Raw genomic sequence first — 13,388 nt, forward strand, 5'->3', positions numbered from 1 at the left:
CACCGCGCCGGGCCCTGCTTTCCCAGGTCCTTACAAGCAGGAAGTGGAGCAGCCAGGACATGAACCAGTACCCACATGGGATGCCAGCATTTGCAGGTGGAAGATTAGCCAGCTGAGCCACTGTGCTGGCTCCAGGGATGATCATTTGGAAAGGTAATCATACCGTTTTCACACAGGTGAAATGGTAATTTGCTCTAATATTTAATAATCTTTCTCCAATTACAATACCACCCTCTTTGTAAAACTTGTAGAGTGTCACTGGGGCCAGCAGAGCCAGTGGCTCAGCAGGGTAATTCCTCTGCTTGCAGTGCTCATCCACTTCCAATCCAGTCCCTCCTTAGAACCCAGGAGCCCAGCTCCAGCCGCCATGGCTATCTTGAGAGTGAAGCAGCAAACAAAAGACCTCTCTTCATCTCTCCTTCTCTCTCGGGGGTCCTTCAACACAGGCTAACCTTTCTCTGCTTGTTATTTCATTCAGCCTCCTCACAGGCGTCTGACACGGTAATGCGACATCAGTCGTCTGTGACTTTAGACCCTTCTATGATGTATGTTAAACTTGGTCTGAATGAGACCAGTGTTATGGCGCAGTGGGTAAAGCTGCTTGTGGCACTAGTTCTAGTTTCAGCTGCTCCACTTGATGTTCAGCTCCTGCTAAAGCAGCAAAAGAAAACCCGTATACTTGGACCCCTGCACCGATGTGGGAAACCTGGATGGAGATTCAGGCTCCTGGCTTCAGATTGCCCAGCACCAGCTGTTGTAGCCATTGGGGAATAAATCAGTAGTTGCAAGACCCCTCTCTCTGTAATTCTTCCTTCTAAAAATATGGGCCTGGTGGCGTGGCCTCGCCTTGAACGTGCCAGCATCCCATATGGGGCTGGTTCTAATCCCAGCAGCTCCATTTCCCATCCAGCTCCCTGCCTGTGGCCTGGGAAAGCAGTCAAGGATGGCCCAAAGCCTTGGGACCCTGCACCTGCGTGGGAGATCCGGAGGAGGCTCCTGGCTTCGGATCGGCATAGCGCTCACTTGGGGAGTGAATCATCGGACGGAAGATCTTCCTCTCTGTCTCTCCTCTCTGTATATCCTCCTTTCCAATAAAAAAATAATAAAAATAAAGCTTTAAAAAAAAACAATTGCCTACTTTGCCTTTCAAATAAATACATGTTACAAAGAAAAAATGGCCAATATCATGGAGAAAGTGAATTTTCTTTTTCATTTGAGAAGAAATTCAGATAGCTGTATGTTAGTATGAACAATGGTGGACAGCACAGAGACACACCCACCTTTTCCTGTGTCCCTCAGCCAGTGTCCGCGCTGTGGCCCTTCACGGCAGCTCTCATCTGAGCACTTACTATCTCACTTCCGACTCATTTTCCTCAGTCTATTTTCCTTTCTGATGACTTCCTTTTTAGTCACTGACAAAAAAAATGATCACACCAAAGTTTCTTTAAGTCTTGAAAAAAAAAAGATATAACAGTTATATCACTAGTGATGGAACAAAATAATTAGTGTTGCTTTCATTCTTCATTTCAAAAGTAGTTTTCCTTTATAAGATTTATTTATTTTTATTGCAAAGTCAGATATACAGAGAGGAGGAGAGACAGGAAGATCTCCCGTCCGATGATTCACTCCCCAAGTGACCGCAATGGCTGTTGCTGTGCTGATCCAAAGCCAGGAACCAGGAACCTCTTCCGGGTCTCCCACACGGGTGCAGGTTCCCAAAGCTTTGGGCTGTCCTCCACTGCTTTCCCCAGCCACAAGCAGGGAGCTGGATGGGAAATGGAGCTGCCGGGATTAGAACTGGCATCCATATGGGATGCTGGCACATTTAAGGCGAGGACTTTCGCCGCTAGGGCATACCTCCAGGCCCCAAAAATAGTTTTCATCTGTCAAAACACATCTGGTGGTTTTGACACTGCACAAGAGGAAAGAAGACAAGATGAATTCCTTGCCAACAGTCCTACACTGAGGGGAGCCAAGGGAGGGGAGGAACGCACGCACTCAGCCAACAAGCATTGACCTTGTGCTGCAAGCGAGCAGTACTATCGATGGACAGGGCTTGAAGTAACTCTGTTTTCCCCAACCCCTAAACTAATTTGGAAATAAAAGGATATTTTACTCAAGAGTCTTGAATGCCAGAGAAGTTTTTCATGAAACTGAAACTTTGCTCTAAGATCGATTTTCTGATTAATGAGGCCTGGGGCCAGCAGTGTTGCGTAGCAGTGAAGGGCCCACGTGTGACACCAGCACTGCTTGGGGTACAGGCTGCTCCACGTGCAATCCAGCTTTCTGCTAATGGCCTGGGAAAAACGGCAAAAGACGGTCCAAGCATTTGGACCCCTGCCTCTCACACAGGTTACAGAGAATAATCTCCTGGCTTCAGCCTGGCCCGGCACCAGCCGCTGTGGCTATACAGGGAGTGAGCCCGCAGATGGAGATCTCCGTCTTTCCCTCTGTAACTCTTTCAAAACAATTAAACAAATCTTTAAAATAATAATTATTATGAACCCTGAGCGTCTAACTACCACTTCTATCATATTGGTAGGGCAAATTTTCTGCGTGAATTCTTTGAAGTCTAATAAGAGCTGAACTTACACGGAAAGGCCTCCCGCCCTTGGCACACGCATGGTTTCTCGCCTGTGTGCACTCCCGGATGCTCAGTGGGACCTGTGCGTCCACCGAAGTCCCTTCCACAATCTCCACATTGATAGGGCTTTCCTCCGCTGTGTACCCCATGACGTCCGATGAGATGAGCGCTGAAGCAAGGCTCGTCCACACTGCACGCACAGCGTTTCTCCCCAGTGTGAGTTCTCTTTCGCTTGCTAAGGTCTGAGCTAAAACTGAATCTTTTCTCACATTCTTCACACTTACATCATCTTCTTTTCCTCCGTTGCCATTCTAAACCGGCTTCGCTTCTCATAGCATCTTTGCATCCACAATGCTGGGGAGCATCTTTGTTAAGTTTGTTATTTATCTTGCCAAAGAGATCTATGTCTTCAGGCACATCTCCCATCTGGACTGACTCTTCCCCTGTAGTCCCGGTTTGATTACCTGTAAAAACAAACTACAAAATAATAATAATAGTAGTCGTAAAAGCAAACAGTACACAGATAAGTCCTTTTCTAGTTCTAGAAGCAAGCAGTCTATGGAGGAAAGAACACAGAAATGTTGTAAAATGTTATACACAACACATGTGATATTTGGCACCATCTCAATTTTTAATTTTTAGTAGTTCACTTGGCATTTTTTAAGAGATTTATTTATTTTTATTGCAAAGTCAGATATACAGAGAAGAGCAGAGACAGAGAGCAAGATCCTCCGTCCGATGATTCACTCCCCAGGTGACTGCAACGGCTGGAGCTCAGCTGATCTTAAGCCAGGAACCAGAAGCCTCTTCCAGGTCTCCCACGCAGGTACAGAGACCCAAGGCTTTGGGCCATCCTTGACTGCTTTCCCAGGCCATAAGTAAGATGCTGGATGGGAAATGGAGCTGCCGGGATAGAACCGGAGCCCATATGGGATCCCAGCATGTGCAAGGCAACTTCAGCTGCTAGGCTACCAAGCTGGGCCCCACTTAGCATTACTAAACATTATCAGGTTGTTTCAATGCTTGGGCCAAATATGGAAAGCACTGATTCTAGCCTGAGTATCACAACTCTAGTTTTCATTGTCAGCCACATTCTCCCTTCCTACTGAGTCTTCCTCAGATCTCACCTCTTTCCCTATAATCATTTTGAGTGGACTTTCCACATTTTGTTTATGTGTTCTAAAATAACACACAACACATTGGCATCTAAATCCACATTGTCTTTGGCTAGAAACTGCAAAGACTGGGGCTGACATGATGGCTCAACTGGCTAATCCTCCACCTACAAGCACTAGCATTCTATATGGGTATGAGTTAGAGTCCCAGCTGATCCACTTCCCATCCAGTTCTCGGTATGTGGCCTGGGAAAGCAGTAGAGGATGATAACCCAAAGCCTTGGGACCCTGCACCCGCGTTGAAGACCAAGAAGAACCACTGGGGCCACTTGCAGGTAGGAGATCTTTCTCTCTGCTCTCTTCTCTGTAAAATCTGCCTTTCCAATAAAAATAAACAAATACTTTTTTTTTTAAGATTTATTATTTTTATTGGAAAGTCAGATATACAGAGAGGAGGAGAGACAGAGAAGATCTGTCTGATGATTCACTCCCCAGGCGGCCACAACGACCACAGCCAAGCCAAGCCGAGCCGATCTGAAATCAGGAGCCAAGAGCCAGGAGCCAGAAGCTTCCTCCATGTCTCCCATGCAAGTGCAGGGTCCCAAGGCTTTGGGCCGTCCTTGACTGCTTTCCCAGGCCACAAGCATGGATGGGAAGTGGGGGTGCTGGGGTTAGAACCAGCACCCATATGGGATCCTGGCACGTGGATTTCAGCCATTAGGCTACAGCACCAGGTCCCTTGTCTTCTTTTTTAAAATTTTCCTTACCTGTGGCTCAGATCATCAGAGGCAGGATGTATAATAAAGTATGTGGGGGCTAGCACTGCGGTGTAGTGGGTAAAGCTGCTGCCTGCAATACCAGCATGCCATATGGGTGCTGGTTGAGTCAGCTCCACTTGCAACCCGGCTCCTTGATAATGTACCAGAAAGAGTAGTGAAAGATGGCCCGCACTTGGGCCTCTGTATCCACGTGGGAGACCTGGAAACCTGGCTTCAGGCCAACCCAGTTCAGGCCACCGCAGCCATTTAGGGAGTAAATCAGGAGATGGAGACCTCTCTGTCTGTCTCTCTCTCTGTCTCTCTCTCAGGCTGTAACTTTGCCTTTCAGGTAAACAAAGATTTTTTTTTTAAGATTTATTTATTTTGATTGGAAAGTCAGACATACAGAGAGGAGGAGAGACAGAAAGGAAGATATTCCGACCATTGATTCACGTCCAAAACGGCCGCAATGGCCAGAGCTGTGCTGATGCAAAGCCAAGGAGACCCGGAAGAGGCTTCTGGTTCCTGGCTTCCGATGGGCTCAGCCTTAGCCATTGCGGCCATTTGGAGAGTGAACCAGTGGGTGGAAGATCTGTCTCTCCACTCTGTTAGTCTGCCTTTCCAATATAAAATGCATCTTCTGAAAACTAAAACAACAACAACAAAAAGCCTCTTGCATTCCAGTACCCCAGGATCCATGGTTGCAAGGTACGTGCGCCAGTCCAGGCTGGGAGGCCTCAACCGCACCCGGTGTCCCCTCTCCACCCAGCCCTCTCTCGCCAGCCCAGGGAGGTCACCTTGCTCTGCCCCCGCGGGAGCTGCGAGGTACTCACACGGCGTGGCCAAGCACACGCGCGACTGGCGAACCAGGGACCAAGCTTCTGTCAATCACCCCCGGGGCGCCCGCCACCGCCGAGCATCCCACCACGCCCCCCTGCCGGCCACTCTAGCAAGCTCCGACTCGGTGACATCCACAATGGGCACTTCCGGCCGCTCTAGGAAGCCCCGCCTCGGTGTCAGCTGGCGCTTTCTTCCGCCCCCACCCGGAGGAACCCGGTTGCCCGGATGTACTCGTGCATCACGTCTCTCAGCTTTTGTCCCGCCTACCGGAGATTTATTTTGTCAGTTCCCTGGGTAAGTAACGTGAACAAATTCATTCACCCAAATTTATTAAACCCTCAGCATCTAATTCTAGTATTACTAGAACTAGTATTACTCCAGACATGTATGCAAGCATCTTTCCATTTGCATCGCCCTCTATTGTTCCTGCCACACAATTGTAGCATTTTCACACTTCGCTTTTCTGCCTGCCAGTTGACCCTAGAGAATGGACCAATAACCTCGAGTTTGCTTCTTAAAATACAACTGCGTGGTATCCAATTGGGAATAACGGGTCCTGACTCCCTGAAAAAATTTGCCAATTTCTTTGCAGATGCACCGCAGCGATAAAGCACAGTGTTATGAAAGATAATTTTAGATGTATTTATTCATTTTATTTGAGAGCGAAGCTCGCCTCCACCTGCTCACATGTCTGCAGCAGCCCAGGCCAGGCCAATGAAACAAGGAGCGACCCAAATGGTGAGGATCTTTCTGCCCCAAAGACGGCGGGGATCCACACACTTAGGCACCTGCTGCGGTCCAGGGACGGGAAACTAACCAGCCCGCCTGTGGGATGCAGCAAGTCTAGCCCCATAATTCCTTTGTCATCACTGTGGGTGAGAAATTGTGAGTTTTGGGTGAGAATGACAACATGTCATTTTAAAAGAGTGGACACAGAGGACCTTAAGTAGGGCATGGCTGTTTGAGCCAAGATGGGGCAGCCTGAGGGAGTGGGCCATCAGGGTAGTGCTTCAGGGAGAGGAACGGGACTGTCTTCTGGAAAGACAACTGAGGGAGCTTAAGGGTGTGGCCAAGGGCTTTTGTTGTTACTCCAAGAAATGTCACTCTGAACCTGTTGCTCAGAATAAAAATATAAAAGAAAAGTCCAGAAGAGAGTGCAAGAACAAAGCCAAGGTTATTTGTACTAAGTGGTTGAATCTCCCTTGTGCAAGGGAGGGCCCCAGAGCTGACCTCAGAGGGGGATCCCTTCCATGGTACTATCCTGCCTCCTGCCTTACGTGTGACATGCTGACCTCACCCGGAAAGCGCACAGTAGGGGTCATATTTGGACTGGCTAACCTCCCTCTTTCATGAACACAGACGGGGTTGGTAATTGGATCCTTGTCTCTGTTCACAGGTAGAGTGGACCCAGCAGCGGGATGAGAAATTGGCAGTGGTCCAGCGTGTTTGGGCCCCTAGAGACCAAAATGAGGGTCTTGCTGCTAGTTTTACTTTGACTCAGTCCTAGCTATTGTGGCCAAGCGGGGAGTGAAAACATATGTAGAGGATCTGTGTGTTTGAATGTGTGTGTGAGTGCTTGAGCATGTATATTTGAGTGAGTGTGTGTGAGCATGTATATTCAAGTGTGTGTGTCTCTGTGTGTATGTGTGTGTGTGTGTGAGCATGTGCATTTGAGTGTGTGTGTATGTGTTTGTGCGCGTTTTGACTGTGTGGGCGGTGGGTGTGAGTATGTGGCAATGTATGAGGGTATGTATCTCCCTCTTTGTGAAACTGCTTTTCTTGGCCCGGTGCGATAGCGTAGTGGTTAAAATCCTTGCCTTGAATGCACTCAGATCCCAAATGGGCACCGGTTCTAATACAGCCCTACTTCCCATCCAGCTCCCTGCCTGTGTCCTGGGAAAGCAGTCGAGGACAGCCCAGGGCTTTGGGACCCTGCACCCACATAGCAGATGGGGAGGAAGCTCGTGGCTCCTGGCTTTGGATTAGCTCAACTCCAGCTGTTGCAGCAGCTTTTGGAGTGAAACATCGGATGAAAGATCTTAGAGAGATCTATCTTAGAGAGCAAAAAGGCCTTTTAAATACCTATGATAACGTTGAAACTATACGCTGAAAAACCACAAAGGAAAAGGCAAAATGGCAGGGCCCAGTAGGATGGCCTACCAGCTAAAGTCCTTGCCTTGCACATGCCAGAATCTCATAGGGACACTGGTTCTAATCCTGCAAGCTCTACTTTCTATCCAGCTCCCTGCTTGTGGCCTGGGAAAGCAGGAGAGGACAGCTCAAAACCTTGGGACCCTGCACCAATGTGGGAGACCTGGAGGATCCTGGCTCCTGGCTTCAGAACGGCACAGCTCCAGCTGTTGCAGTCACTTGGGAGAGTGAATCATCAGACAGGAGATCTTCCTCTGTCACTCCTGCTGTCTGCATATTTGACTTTCATTAAAATAAATAAATTAACAAAAGGAAGTAGTCTTGCAAACATTGTAAATTTTGAATGAAAAGAAATCTAAATAGAACTTAAATATGCCATGCATCTAAAAACCAGGGTTGATTTATTTTTGCTAGTGTAAAAATCTGTCACACGGAAATACAAGTGTATGTTTATTTCCTGCCTTCATTTCATTATCTTTTGTCCACCCAAGCTAGCAAGTCGCCCCAATGCCTGGATAAGTCTAAGGGAAAAGCAAGGGAATGGGATTGCCCTGGGCCACCCATGTGCACTGCCCCACACAGGGCGCACTGCCCTATCCCAGCTGTGAGCCAAGTCTGGGGCTGAGAGGTAGGGTGTTTCTACCTGTGCCCTCGACGGGTCCTGGAGGAAGCTCGCCAGGAACCACTGCCTTTCTCAACATGGTCGTTAATCTCCTTGATGGTCTTTGGTGTTGGTAAGAAGTGGGTGATCTCGTGTCCTGTGGCTTCAGACACATGGGACTCAGAGCTTGCAGCCCAGGATCCATAAGTGTAGTCCGGTAGTGCCCCACAGCATGTGGGAGCAGGCAGACCAAAGGCACGGCGCTGCAGTCCCAGGCAGCCTGCAGCAGCAGTACACCCATGCACTAGTCTGGCAGCAGGCAACCCAGGGTCTACACAGTTCTTAGTAAACCGCCAGCATCACATGCTACTACACCGATGTGGGAATGTGCAGACTAGGGGCTGGGCAGAATGCTGCATCCATTGAACACCAAAGCCCTGGTCTGACAGCAGCAGAACAAGTGCACTCAGGCTGTGGTGCTAGGAGCACTCCTAAGCATGCTCAGGGCTTCAGAGGAGGGTCAAGTGGACGTAGGGGCTGCATGAAGGCATTTGAAAACCAGAGGTATGATAGGCCCTGTGCAGCAGCAGAAAGGTGCAGAATTCCACGACTGTTTGATACAGTAGCTGAGCAACTGACCAGTTACGGGCAGTATGATTTGCTAGAAAGGTGAGAACATGAAGACAGGGTCCAGGAAGGAACTTTCCTTGAAGGACACTGAGAATAAAACCCAAGATTCAGATGGCTCATGAACAGGAACAGAAAGTGCAATTTCAGAATAAAGAAATCAGACTCTGAGTCTTGCCATTAAAAACCCAGATCATGCACACATGAATATATTCAGTAGACTGCACAGGAGAGAACTCTACGGAGGGGAACCACAAGCAACATGATGTGCTTCTGTCGACAATTCAAGAATGAACTACAAAAGGGTCAGGAAGCAGGTGGCATTGATAAAAAAACTGTGTCCCGATTACCTGTAGGCTAATGTGTGTCTGCGGGGGCCGGGGGAGGGTGCCAACCGGAGGGTTGCCGGCCGGCCGGGTGGGTGGGGGAGGGGGTCCCTCGGATGGGCTCTGGCAGGTGGCGTGCAGGCAAGGTTCTCCCCAGGCCTGGCACAGGACCACTGAGTGTGCGTGCAGGCGGGCCCTGCGCAGTGGCGAGCCTGGGCTGGCGAGGTGGTGCTGCTGTTGGTGCTGTTGGGGGCTGGCTGCGGGCGCTGTGTGCCCTGGAGGGGCCCGATTCCGGGGTGTGGGTGTGGGTGTGGGTGTGGGTGTGGGCAGGTGGGTGTGGGCAGGTGGCCAGGGAGGCTGCGGGCCGAGGGCAGATGGTGGCGTGGCGTGGCGTGAGTGTGTGCGTGCTTGGCAGAAGAGGTTGGCTGGGCGGCTGTGTGTGTGTGTGGCAGGTGGCTGTGCAGGGTAGGGCGGGCTGGGGCGCTGGCTAGTGTGTGTGGGGCCTCGGGGTGGACACCGTTGCAGGCGGCGGCGGTGGCGGCGGGCCCCTGGGTTGCATGGGGCGTGGGAGGCGTGTGGCGGAGCGCTGGGAGAGCAGCAGCAGCAGGCAGGGGAAGGGAAGGGAAGCTGGGCAGGCCAGAGCAGGTAGGCAGGCAGGGTAGCAGGTGGCAGGGCAAGCAGGCCGGGCGCTGGTGGTGTGCCGGGGTTCCGAGGCCCGACCCTGCTTAGCTTCCGAGATCAGACGAGATCGGGCGCGTTCAGGGTGGTATGGCCGTAGACGACACACGCCGCCTCACAGCCGCTCTTCAGCCTGCTGCCGCCCCTGCCCGCCCTCCGCGCTGCCCTGCCCTGCCCTGCCCTGCCCCACCGCCCGCCCTCCACCCCTGCTGCTGCTGCTGCTGCTGCTGCTGCTGCTGCTGCTGCTGCTGCTGCTGCTGCACCTGCTGCCGCCCCTGCCCGCAGCGCCAGGCCAACACCGGCCCACCTCCTGCTTCAGCGGCCCCCAGGACACTCCAGCTCTCTTCCCAGGCCGCCTCCCCCTGCCCGCAGCCAGGGCGCCTCACCGCGCACCCCCCGCACCCCGGCATTCTCCTCGTCCCTCCCGCCTCCCGCAGCTGGGGAGGAGGCACCGCCGCCGGAGAGGGCTGGAGGGGTGGCCTTCGCGGCCGGGCTTCCAGGGGGCGCCTCACACTGCTGCGCCCTGCCCTCCTACGGCTGGGCACGACGCTGGGAGCCCCGGCAGCTGGCACACGCCCGCATGCCCGCCCGCCCGCCCGCCCGCACCCACGGGGTCCCAGACACCCAGCCCCGGCGGGCCCCGCCCGTGGAGACCTGGGGGCCCCGGGGACGCTCCCCGCTCCCCATCCCACCCCTCTCCCACCCCCACCCCTTCCCCCACAGCCACCCTCACTCCCACCAAGCAAGCAAGCAAGCAAGCAATCAGCCACGCTGGGCACCACCACGGGTCGGGACCGGGCACCGGGGTCGCCGCGCCGCGCCGCACGGCCCACTCCAGCGCACGGGGTCACCCTCACCCACCGACTGATGCACACACGCACGCACAGGCCAGCACGCAGGGACCCCACTCGCTGGCCAGCACGCAGGCAGCAGGCACGCACTCAGTCCTACACCACCCACAGGCTTCGAGGCACAGGAGGGATTTCGGTCCACAGGGCAGGTTTGCCCACGCCACAGTGGGGCGCCTGGGCATCCCCTACACCCACGGGCGGGACTGCTGCGGCGGGTGTCTGCGGTGGGGGTGTGTCTGCGGGGGCCGGGGGAGGGTGCCAATGGGTAGGCGAGTATGGTTGTGGGCCTCTGGGCAGCCGGCCAAGCCTTGGGTTTCTTCTGCCTGAGTCAGGGATGGGGGTCTTTGCTGTCAGGGTGCAGTGTGTGTGTGTGTGTGTGTGTGTGTGTGTGTGTGTGTGTGTGTGCGAGCGCGCGTGTTTGTGTTTGTGCGTTTGAGGGAGAGCGAGGCCAAGAGGGAGATGGGATACCCAGCCAGAGAGAGGAGAGAGAGAGAAACAGTCAGAGCTGTCCGATTAGAAATCACGAGTTCACAGCTGCTTTTTGGTCTCCCATGCAGGTGCAGCGTCACAAGCCTTTGGGCTGTGCTTGACTGCTTTTCCAGGCCACAAGCAGGGAGCTGGAGGGGAAGTTGGGTTACCAGAAGAACGGGCCCCAAAGTATGATCCTGGCATGTTCAAGGAGAGAGCTTTAGGTGCTCTGAAGATTTGATTTTCCAATTTTGAGGTTTGGTAGGCTTTTCAATACCCTCATCCCTCACCGTTGCCTGAGTGTGAATGCTCTAGCTCTGCTTCCTGCTAACGTACTCCATGAATGCTTAATTGATTGTGAAGCCACCCATAAAGCAAACAGAAATTACGTTCCAGACTCAGGATTTCAGCTTAGTCCAGCTCTGATTGTTGATATCATTTGGGAAATGACGTCTCAGATGGTGGATGTTCGTCAAAGAAGTACTTGAAGAAATTGAATTCAAATTGATCAGTTTTGAGAAATACTGACCTAGTCCATGACACTGGGGTCCATGAACAACTTACCTGCAGAGTGAGTTGCATATCGTTTAGAGTCCTGCTCTGTCCCCAGCTATGTCCCTTTGCCGTTCTGGTTAGGAGGTGGGCTGTTTCCGGTCGCCCTAGGCTCCCAGTGTGGGCAGGTGTTAAAAAGGCTTATCTGAGCGCTCTAGGCTGGTGATGGCATCTTGCTGGGAAGGTGCGTGTGTGCTGATGTCTGCCTCTCTTCTCCTGAGGTCAGCAGTAGCCACCACAGCAGCCCATCCCGCCCACTTCCTCCTAATCACCTGGCAGAAGCCCTGCTTCCAAACCCCGGCTGAGTCAATGTCCTCCCTCAACAGATGACCACGGTGACTGAACTCCAGTGAGAGTTTTGAAGGAGAAACCACCTTTAAGCCAGGCAGGAGGCAAGAGCTGTGGATTACAAACAAGCTTTGAAACAGCCCAGCAGTACTGTCACTCCCTGGTGTTCTCATGGACTCGTCTGCTGCGATAATTAAATGGCAAGGACAAACAAAAACCTACTAAAATTGGGTCCTGGTGTGTGGATGAAAGCTTAGAGGCTAGGAATGGGAGTGGATGGGAGTGGTGGCGGTGGCTGACAGCAGGTGCCTGTAGAAACCGCTAGGCAAACATCAGAGCGATCCCCAAGGAATGAAAACATGAGTGCCAATCAGCCAAAACCAGTCACTCTACATCCTTCACTCCTTTGAAAAGTTTAAAGCGTCCATGCACCTGGTAGATAAGGAATAAATACAGGTTTGTTTTCTGAATTTTGTGGTATCAAAAGTAGGGTTCGCTCTTGAAGCTTCCACCATGGATTTGGTACCTAGGTATGTATTTAAGGATTTGGTATTTAAATCACTTTTTTTTTTGGGAAAGAGATTGCTGTTCCTTAACATAGGGATGATATCCAATTACATTTATTTTGAAACTCTTAATAGTACTGATGTACTTTATGCCATAGTAGCAGGATTTCCTCCACAAACTGGTGGCACACGTGGGAACCAGAGCTGAAGGGAGCACGGCAGCGCCGAGCGCGCAGTCCACGTCCTGAGTGTCCACACACCCAGGCGATGCCCAGGTCGCCGCGTTCCAGGCCTCGGTTCACCGTGGACGTGGACGAGCGGAGCGCCCACACAGCGGCCACGGAGGGGGACACGCCCAGGAGCCGCGCCTGCGCAGGAGGAGCCGGGGACGCGCCCACCATAGAGCAGCCAGGCCTCCCGCCTTCCTAGAGAGCTTCCCGGAAGTGCTTTTGGGGCAAGATGCGCGCTGCCGGGTGCTGTGTCTCGGCGGCCTTAGGACTTGGCGGCTGCGGGGCCCTTGTCGGGTGCCGCGGTCCTCCAGTGCTCCCCCGAGCGCGGCCTCGTCCCAGGCCGGCCTCCGTCCCTCGTCCCAGGCCGCTCTGGGACCGGCGGTGAGTACGGGCGGGCTCCGGGCCGGCGGAGGGTGCGGGGGCCGGAGCGCCGGGGGCGGGACTCGGCCGCCAGGCCGCCCTGAGCGGCGCAGGCCAAACTCCCTTCATAGCTGTCCGTTTTATTAATTCATTAATTGATTTTTTTTCAGTCCGTCTTGTTTGTGTTAAACACAGGAAAAAGCGGCCATGTTAGTAACGGGGAGAGGTTGTCACCCCACCCCACCCCGCCTTTAAAGATATACTTTGTTTTTGGAAGCCTCAGTTGTCCCTGGAAACTTTTCGTTTTTGCTGTTAGGCTATTGTATGTTCAGCAAATGATGTTTTGACTTACAACAGATTCATCATTGCCATTTTAGAAGTTGTGTAGAATTCAGCGTTTTTCCGGAATGTTTATTGGCAAGGGCGTGCCTGGGAACACTCCTCTTGAGGGTC

The sequence above is a fragment of the Ochotona curzoniae genome, unplaced genomic scaffold (genome assembly GCF_017591425.1).
Source record: "Ochotona curzoniae isolate NIBS_2020 unplaced genomic scaffold, NIBS_Ocur_1.0 contig_3176, whole genome shotgun sequence".
Classification (NCBI taxonomy): domain Eukaryota; kingdom Metazoa; phylum Chordata; class Mammalia; order Lagomorpha; family Ochotonidae; genus Ochotona; species Ochotona curzoniae.